Genomic DNA, 7,163 nt, shown 5'->3' with positions numbered 1-7,163 from the left:
AGAAAAAAAAAGAAAGAGAAAGAAAGGAAAAGAAACAAACAAACAAATCAAGAAAGAAAGAAGGGCAGCTAAGTGGCACAGTGGATAGAACACCAGCCCTGGAGTCAGGAGGACCTGAGTTCAAATTTGACCTCAGATACTTAATAATTACCTAGCTGTGTGACCTTGGGCAAGTCACTTAACCCCATTACCTCAGAAAAAAAAGAAAGGGAAAGAAAGAACAAAGAGATAATTTTTTTAACTCTTCTCTGGAGCAAATTTAATCATTATAATGATATAAGCTAACATCTATATATCAATATAAAGTTTGCTATCTTATTTGATCCTTACAACTTTTTGAGGTAAGTGCTATTGTTTTCTCTTTGCAGATAAGGAAATTAAGGCTGAAAAAGGAAGTTAAATTACTTGTATGGGGTGAAGCAGGATTCATACTTAGGATTTCTACTCTAGCCTCTGGAAAATGGAATTCTACTCATTTCCCTCTTTTTTCATTTCATGCTTCTCTGAATTCTTCATATTTGTCCTTTCTCATGTAGGGATAAAATTCCTTAACTTCTAATTTGGTGCAGCTAAGTGGCACAATGGATAGAGTGCCTGGTCTGGAGTTGGGAAGACTCATCTTCCTGAACTTAAATCCAGCCTCAGACACTTATCTAGCTGTTTGACACTGGACAAGTCACTTAACCCTGGTGGCCTCAGTTTCCTCATCTGTAAAATGAACTGGAGAAGGAAATGACAAACTATTCCACTATCTTCGACAAGAAAACTCAATATGAGGTCACAATATGATTAAAATGACCGAGCAACAAATACCAGTCTGATAATTAGATTGTATCCACTTTAAATTGAATTTTTCTCTTTGGTCTATTGTAGAATCTAAACTATAAAAATAAAAATGACCCAAACTGTCCTGGAACCAAAATTTGTTTAGCCATTACCTAATCAATATCTACTTTATTTTTAATCCTTTCTGTTATGAGAACAATAGGGGATCCCATCAGCTGTACTTGGATTTACCTGGAGCATGAGTGGAGTAAACCTATGCTCTGGAGCCTTAGAGTGGGCCTATGTAAGAGAATACTTAGGAAACTCATATGACCAGGCTTCTAGCTGAAGAATTTGTGAAAAGAAAGGCTTTTAGTTGATTATGTGGTCTTTGTCACTGAGGGCTATGTCAAAGATGATTAGGAGTCCAACTTTCTATTGACTCCAAGTGATTTTCCCAGGTCAGGGCTCTCTACTTAGAATATGATGCTGGAGAAACAGGGTTCACCAGAAGAAAGAATTGGTTCACTCTCTGGCAACAACAAGTACGTGGTTCCTGGGAAAAGTGAAGAGCTACTGGAAAGAAAAAAAAAACAGTGGTTCAGGTTCAGATCCTCTGTGTTTTATTGGTTTAAATTAGGTTTGTCCTGATTTAAATTTTTTGATAAACTTTGTACTTATCTAGAAGAAGTGGATTCTCTTTTATAAAAAAGACGTAAGAGTCACTCTCCTGAATAGAAAAAAAATTTTTCAAGAAAATTAAAATTAAGAGAGTTTAAAGAAAATTCCTCTCAAGATACAAATCCTTGGGGGTGGCTAGGTGGCGCAGTGGATACAGCACCGGCCTTGGAGTCAGGAGTACCTGAGTTCAAATCCGACATCAGACACTTAATAATTACCTAGTTGTGTGTCCTTGGGCAAGCCATTTAACCCCATTGCCTTGCAAAAAAAGAAAAAAAAATACAAATCCTTACAAATCCAGAGATTTGGTACTGAGCCAAGGTTTACATCAACAATTTTTGGATACTATTATTCATTCATCTACAAATTCAGCTTCTCATACATAGTTTCATTTAAAGTTTTAATACTAGTCAAAAGATCATCCAAATGAAGTCAACATATAGCTTGAAATTCAGTTATTTCAATTCAGATGTAAACATGGGAGAATGGTGAAAACTACATTAGAAGATGAAGGTTCAGGATTAAGATATGAAATAAGCCAATGACTTCAAAGCTTTCATACCTATTTATCATGATTTTTTTTTTTTGGTTTTTGTAAGGCAATGGGATTAAATGACTTGCCCAAGGGCACCCAGCTAGGTAAGTATTAAGTGTCTGAAATTACATTTGAACTCAGGTCCTCCTGACTCCAGGACCAATGCTTTGTTCACTGTACCACCTAGCTGCCCCTGAATATTTTCTTTAAGAAGGAAGTTGAGAACTGATGAAGTCTGAATGCAGACTGCAGCATGTTTTTTTTTCTTTATTATTATTCTTGGACTTTTTTCAGTTTGTATTTACTTTTGCAACATGGTTAATATGGAAATGTTTTGTATGACAACACATGCTTAATATATACCAAATTCCTTGGCTTCTCAAGGAAGAGAAGCAAGAGAATATGGAAGTCAAAATTTAAAATTTTTTTTTTGTTTACATGTAATTGAGAAAAAAATAAAACAGAAGTGGAACATAAAAAATAATTTCTTTTAAGTAGCTAGAAGGTACCAGATGTGGCAAATGCCAAACAATATCAGGAAAATCAATAGGATTGATTACTGATTGAAAAGTCAATAGGATCAAAAATCCTGTCAATTATTACAACTCAATAGAAAGGAAATAACTGGTTAACAAAGTGAATCATTCGAGAAAGAGCTCATCAACTGACTAGATCATAAAATTCACACCAGATTAGATGAAATGATAAATATTAGAGAAAAGCATCGAGAATAATTAATTATAAGAGCTCCAACTATTTAAATAGCATGTTAACTCTGAAGAAAAAAAAAGAAAAATGATTAAAAAATAAAGACATTAACTCTGAGACTATTTTCCAGAGAAAAATGATACTATAAAACAATTGCCTTTCAGTATCAGTCAATAAACTGATTAAGCACCTGCTCTGTGCTAAAGTCTGGGGATTCAAAGAAAGGCAAGAGATTGTCTCTGCCCTCAAGAAGCTTAAGGGGTGGAAAATATACAAAAGGAAGCAGAAAAGCAAGAGACTGAGAAAGAAGGTACTAGGAGCCTAGGAGAACAGTGGAAAATTCCAGAGGAGAGTAGTCCAATGAGAAATGAGAAGATGACAAACCTGTGCTCCTTCTTCAAGTGAAGGTTCTCTTCCCAGAATCTCCAGTCTGTTGATGTGACTTACAGATGAAGAGTTTTTCTGCATCATGAAGTACAGGAGTGCAGCCAGGTAGTAAATGAAATTTATACCATTCATTGATTCTGAAGTAATCTGCAAAAACCTCATGTTCTCATATTTTCATCAACAAAACACTAGATCATTCTCATAAAAATATTTATTAAAGAGAAAGAAGGCATAGATCAGTAGTTGCTGATGTCCATCTGTTTTTATTAACAGGATTGGCTGAACAACTTGTGGTACAAGATTTCTAAGTGCTATAAGAAATGATGAGCTCATTGCTTTTAGAAAAACATGAACAGACTTGTATGAAATAATGAAGAGAGAAGTGAGCAGAACCAAGAGGACATTGTATATAGTAACAGTGATATTTTTTAAGAACAGTTTTGAGTGAATAAGTCTTTTCGACTATTATAAATGATGATGTTTGTCCTTTGTTCTCTAACAAAACCCATGACATCCGGGGAGGTGATGCCATGACAAGCATATGAATTAGATTTGAGAGAGGGTGTGCTGTGCTAAATCACCAGCCTCACTTTCTCCCCCCACAGTCATCTGGGTCCAGTGGTCAGATATGAATCAGGATTATGTGACTTGCAAAATACCTAAATTAACTAGAAGGGACATATGAAGGAAAATGCTATCTGCATTCAGAGAAAGAACTGATAAATGGAAGTATGTATGATATATATATATATATATATGCATATTCATATTTGTGCCTAATGGTAGCCATCTCTAGGGCACAGTGAGGAAGAAGAAGAAAAAAACTGGGGTGGGGAGAAGGGAGAAAGTTATATGATAATTTTATTTATACTTTATTGGGGGGGGGTTTGCAAGGCAAATGGGGTTAAGTGGCCTGCCCAAGGCCACACAGCTAGGTAGTTATTAAGTGTCTGAGACCAGATTTGAACCCAGGTACTCCTGACTCCAAGGCCAGTGCTTTATCCACTGCGCCACCTAGCCACCCCCTATTTATCCTTTAAAAGGAAAAGCAAGTTATACATAATAGATTTTCAGTTTTATATGCATTTTTTCTATTCTATCATGTTATGAAAATGCTTGTTATATTTCTTAAGTTCAGAATAAAATAAAAAAATTTTTAATGGCTAATTTTTTTTTTCCCATTTGGGGGATTGACTTCTCTTTTAAGATAGCTTGAAAAAAGATCCCTATCTGCCTTTAAAATGGTGTCACCAGCAGAAATTTCTTATATCTCTATGTGGTAAGGTACAGTTAGTTACTTTAACACAGCATAGTTATAGCTAAAGGATAATTAGTGTCAGGTAAACCTGGGTCTGACCCTACCTCTGGTACTCACTAGCTTTGTGACCATGAATAAATCACATATTCTTGACCTTCAGTTTCCTCATGGGTAAAATGGGCATGAAGACCCCTATAATTCTTGTCCCAGTGAACTGGGATGGGGTTCAAATGAACTTGTGTATATATAAAGCACTTTGAAAACTTTGAGAGTATAGCACTTTAAAGTACCATATCAATGTCAATTATTATTAAAAGATCTTTCCACCTCATATAGCACATTGGATATGGTTGTGTTAAAGTCCAAATGTAGTGTTTCTGTTGTGATCAGTCCTATCCATAGAAATATTGGTATCTATCCTCTCATTTCTATTGGCTATTCTAATTTCATCTATAAATGGTCCTAGTTTGGTTATGTCTCATGCTAAGCTTTCTTCATACTTTTTCCTCTAAAATTTTCACTATTTTGTGAAGTAATAGTGCTTAGGGCCTTTCACCATCATTCTCTAAGATGACTGTGTCCTCTTATCTTAGTTTTCATAGCTCTTTGCTTGACAAGGAGACCACATTTCCTGGCTGAAGTGGTTTGTGGGCTCTAAAGTACTGGTTGGAACATCTTTTTTTTTTTAATCAATTAAACTTCTTTAACAAATTATGAAAGGGCTAAGGGGGAAAGGAATAAGCATTTATTAAAACCTGATTATATTTAAGATATTGTGTTTTACAAATATTAACTCATTTGGTCCTCACCCTTAGGAGGTAGAAAATATTATAATTTCCATTTTTCAGTTGAACCCCTTCAAAGGAGAAATTAAGTGGACCTATTCCTCTATTTAGTCTTCTTTGATACAATCCCAAAATTGATTGTGTTCTTTCTCCCTAGCACATCATGTTCTCTCCTTTGCCCTTACCAATATCTATATTGTATTATGCTTAAATATAGATATATGCTATATCATTTCCACTAGGAAGTAAACAACTCTAAACTGGATCCATTTTTTTTTTGTCATTTATATTTGTCCTTAACACCATCCCTTGAAAAAAATGCTTTTTGAACTGAACTGACAAGTTCTATTAAACTTAAGAATTTTTGATGGAAGTGATCATAATGATAATTGTATATCATAATGCTATTTTGCTATAAATATCAAGAGAGGCATAAACTGAAAAGTCAGATGCTCACCAAAGGTATTCCCTGCTCTTATCCAGTCTGTCCTGTGAAAATCCAGATGGAACAAAGATTCCTTACAATGATGAGATTCTCCAGATAATATTCTGATTGTATTGAGCTCTCCCTGAGTACTTTGTGGCTTCCACAGTACAATCTGTGACCAAAGGTTCCTATTAAAGCAGTCTACTTTTGAGTAAGTTTTAGGGGTCAATGAAAAGTGTGTGTTTCTCATAGGAACACCTAATACATATTCGTAGATTGCCTGCTAAGTGCAAGAGACTTTACTTAGTGGGATACAAAGGGGGAAAAAATGAAAAATTGTTCCTGTCCTCTGGGAATTACATTGATCTTGTTAATGCATCTTCATTCCTTACAAAAATCATCTCATTTTGCTCTCATATTGCTAGGGCTTTTTCTCCATCCCTAATGGCAAACTCTTATCAGCCTGCTAATGTTCAGTCATTTCAATGCTGAAAAGTTTGACTCTTCATGACCCCATTTGGGGTTTTCTTGGCAACTATACTGGGGTACTTTGCCACTTCTTCCTCCAATTCATTTTACAGATGAGGAAACTGAGGCAAACAGGTAACTTGTCCAAGGGCACACAGCCAGTAAATGTTTGAGACTAGATTTTAACTCAGTTCTTCTGACTTTAGGACTAGTACTCTGTCCACTGCTACCCATTTGCCCTCTATCAACCTAAAGTCCTAGAAGAGGCATAATTACCCAGAATCCCTTGATTCTAAGAGGAAGATATGAGGAAAAGAAGTTGTAGATTCAAATCCTATTCTAAATCTTTAAAAAGTTCTTTCCTGAAGCATCTATTGCTTCTGAGAGGAGATTAGATAGATAGATAGATAGATAGATAGATAGATAGATAGATAGATATAGATAGATAGATGTATATCCTGGGCAGGTATCATATCTCTTACTTCTGAAAGATGTGTGTCCTCTACAAACATTATGTGTGTTCACAGGGTTGGTTAAAGATAAAGCAATGGGGGCAGCTAGATTGGATAGAGCACCAGATCTGGGAGTCAGGAGGACCTGAGTTCAAATGTGGACTCAGACACTTAATAGCCTAGCTATCTGACCTTAGGCAAGTCACTTAACCAAGTAAATAAAAAATAAATTTAAAAAAAAGATATAGCAGTGATGCTCATGAAAATACATATACAACATGGAAACAATGTAAAGACTGGCAAATTGCCTTCTGTTGGAGGTGGGGGAGGGAGTAAGATTAGGGGGAAAAATTGTAAAACTCAAAATAAATAAAATCTTAAAATATATATATATTTTAAAATATATACATATATATATATATATATATATATATATATATATATATATATATATACACACATAAAGTGCTAGATCTGGAGTCAGAAAGATCCAAGTACAAATTTGACCTCAGACACTTAGTATCTGTGTGACCGTGGACAAATCACTTAATCCTGTTTGCCTCAGTTTCCTTATTTGTAAAAATGAACTGGAGAAGGAAATGACAAATCACTTACAGTATCTTTGCCAAGAAAATCCCAAATGGGGTCACAAAGAGTCAGTCAAGACTGAAAAAAGTTGACATGACATAGAGTCACA

The sequence above is a fragment of the Macrotis lagotis genome, chromosome 1 (genome assembly GCF_037893015.1).
Source record: "Macrotis lagotis isolate mMagLag1 chromosome 1, bilby.v1.9.chrom.fasta, whole genome shotgun sequence".
Taxonomy (NCBI): domain Eukaryota; kingdom Metazoa; phylum Chordata; class Mammalia; order Peramelemorphia; family Peramelidae; genus Macrotis; species Macrotis lagotis.
The sequence above is the reverse complement of the archived record's forward strand: the minus strand, read 5'-3'. Positions refer to the sequence as shown.